Source organism: Sinocyclocheilus anshuiensis, unplaced genomic scaffold (genome assembly GCF_001515605.1).
Source record: "Sinocyclocheilus anshuiensis isolate Anshui unplaced genomic scaffold, SAMN03320099.WGS_v1.1 scaffold991, whole genome shotgun sequence".
In the NCBI taxonomy this organism is placed as follows: Eukaryota; Metazoa; Chordata; class Actinopteri; order Cypriniformes; family Cyprinidae; genus Sinocyclocheilus; species Sinocyclocheilus anshuiensis.
The window spans coordinates 339,289-342,197 of NW_015547702.1; the positions used below are offsets into that span (position 1 = coordinate 339,289).

Below are 2,909 nucleotides of genomic sequence, written 5' to 3' on the forward strand. Positions count from 1 at the left end.
TCGCTAGCATACTCTTCCTTGGGCCTCCAATGCCCCATTGGAGTACGGGCCCACTCGACTAGAGGCATCGCCTTGTCGTGGGCATGGTCCAGTGGTGTGTCAATTGCGGATATTTGTGAGGTGGCCGGCTGGGCCTCGCCATCCACATTTGCGAGGTTTTATAACCTGGAAGTTTATAATCCTTTCCGCTTGAAATGGCACGCTCTGCGTAAACAGACATGACAGAGAGCCCTTGGCCGTGCCGCGCCCAAGTTCTCTGGTATTGTTCACCTGTTAGCTCTCGACCCCTGGGTGTCGAAGTTACGGGTCCGAGTACTGCGTTGCTGCCCATGCTATGTAGCTGCACGACTCAGTCGTTGCTTCAGTCGAAGTAAACCTGAGAATCCTGTGGCAAGCGCCCGCTTATATAGCCAGATGCCCCGCCCATTCTGGCGGGCTTCGTCGCCATAGGCTCGTGCAGCTTCGCTGCCGCGCCCTTGGTTCGTTTTTAAAGCCCTGCACGAACCAATGGCCGTGCAGTTTCACTGCGTGAATGAAATAGGCTTCAGTTCAGGAGAAAAAAGGCTTTTTCCCATATGCGTCTTAAGCAAGACGCAGTACTCATTCCCGTATCTCAGGGAACCAAGGTTACGTTAGTAACCGAGTACGTTTTCTTTTTCCTGAACCGAAGCGCCTACAGTAATCTGTCATGTCACATTCAAGAACGTCAAAACAGCATTTATTGAATTTTGTGACAAAATTGAATTCAAAAGCTGAAACTTTATTTCTTATGAGAAGAAATAAATAATTGATACTCTTTGTAATAATTGGAGGCGCATTACAAATAATGTTTTTGTAAAGGTAAAACTGCAGACCTGGCAACCCTGAATGTAGATTCTTAAAAATAAAAATCTTTTATTGGCATCTATGGTTCCATTAAAGGGGTCATTGGATGCAAATTTAACTTTTGTTGTTGTTTGAACATAAATGTGTGTTGGAAGTGTGTGTACACATCCACCCTATAATGATAAAAATCCACCCAGTGTTTTTTTTTCTAATCCCTATTTTAAAATCCCCTTTCTCGAATCAGGTTGTTCTGAGATTCCTGTCAGAGTGACGTAGTTCTGCACAGGCCCCTCCCACGATAGTTGATTGACAAGGCCGTCTTACCTTAGACCCGCCCTGAGTGAGCTGTCATCAGTCCGCCACTGTGTCGACTCCTGTGCAAGGGAAGACAAAAATGTCTGCTAAGCAATTGAGATGTTTTGTTGCTGGATGTAATAATGAACATAGCAGTCGTCATTTACTCCCGACATCTGAGCCGCTGAAGACGCAGAGGATTAACATTACTTTAGTTTTTGAAGGGAATGCGCAGATCCCCGATCTGCCTAAATGCGTTTAAGTTCGCGCGAATCATTCATGATCCACCTTCATCTACAGAAGAAGTGAGTATAAGGGTTTTTTTATGAATCTTTGCAAATCGCCTTTCCTAATATGTGCTAGTTAGCCAGTTTCGCGGCTGAAGTTTACAGTCTGCTCATCACTCCACGGAAGAGAGGGGCAGGGTCAGCAGAGCTCATTAGCATTTAAAGCAACATGGACTAGAACGGCGTGCTAAAAACAGAGCTGATTTTGACAGGGTAAAAAGGGTGTTTTTTACACTACCATTGAGAAATTTTAACCAAAGTATGTTATAGACTTTTCATTAAGACCTAAAGAATCATATCAAACTGTGGAAAATGGGCATCCGATGACCCCTTTAAAGTACTTGTTTTGCGCACCAGAAAATCGGTCATGTCCGGCAATGTATGCATGGCTTGCAGCGCTTAAGTTAAAATACTGAGTGTTAAATAATAAAATGTTAAAACGTGTGCTCTTATCATTCTGTGGACAAAATCCCGTGAACTTTGCCCCGATCGGGAGCTGTATATGCACATGTGTGCTCATCTGTTTTCAATGCAGCTAACCTCGCTTCATGTCATCTTCCCACTCATTAAACTATGACAGGTCCTTTACTGCAAAAAGACGGTCACTGCGACACTATAAAGTGATGAAACTATGGCGCCATGTGCTTTTTAAAGCGATTTTCATAGGTTTCACATTATATTGTCAGCTCAAAAAATATGTAATTGTGACTAGAAACCCCAGAGACCGGAAATGTAAAGCACTGTACCAGTCAGGAGAGACTTCCGCGTTCAGAAAAGGTGGTTAGATTGTGTTTTCTTAGCGTCTACACCTACCCCAACCCTAAACAATAATGCAAAAACAGTATTGTTGTACAGTGTGACAAAAAATACGCTATATTGATGTGCACATGCCCAGTAGCTGCAGTATCCCTTCTAGCCGTAACCACAAATCAGACAGGAGAGTAGATTAACTTCTCAGAATCAGAATCAGAATGAGCCTTATTGCCAGGTATGTTTACACATTCGAGGAATTTGTTTTTGTGACAGAAGCTTCCACAGTGCAACAGAATGACAATGACAGGACAAAAACACAGATAATAAAAATAGAACAAGTAAATAAGGCATAACAATATACAGTTTGACAATTGTATGTACATGTATACTACAATAGACAGTTTTGTATGTACAGGTATATTATGTGAAAATTCGAAATGTAAACTAAGTATGTGTGTTAGATAAATAAGTATATACGTGTATAAATAGTGCTGTGTGTTCCACAATTATTGTCAAGTGTTCATAAGATGGATTGCCAAAAGAAACCAAAACTCTTTCCCTGACATTTTGATAGAATTTTCCATCATTTATGAGACAATGCTTTCCCACCACTGACAGAACTTTCCGGCTTTCTGTGTTTTCAGTGGTGTACGGTAGGAGGTACTAATACACACCTTCAGAAAGAGTGCTGAATCTCTGGTTCTGATTTTTTTTTTTTTTTTTTGGCAAAATTTTATTACATTTACCCAC

The 2,909-nt window shown here is 41.8% G+C and overlaps 1 long non-coding RNA gene across 1 annotated transcript in view; it reads right to left on the minus strand.

The window, feature by feature from the left end:
- LOC107703904 (uncharacterized) overlaps window positions 1-2,824 on the minus strand; it is a 22,308-nt gene extending 19,484 nt beyond the window's left edge. The window contains exon 1 of the long non-coding RNA XR_001635881.1: window positions 2,756-2,824. This is a non-coding gene — a long non-coding RNA (uncharacterized LOC107703904). The remainder of the gene's footprint in view (window positions 1-2,755) is intronic.
- Between the last annotated feature and the right edge of the window lie 85 nt (window positions 2,825-2,909).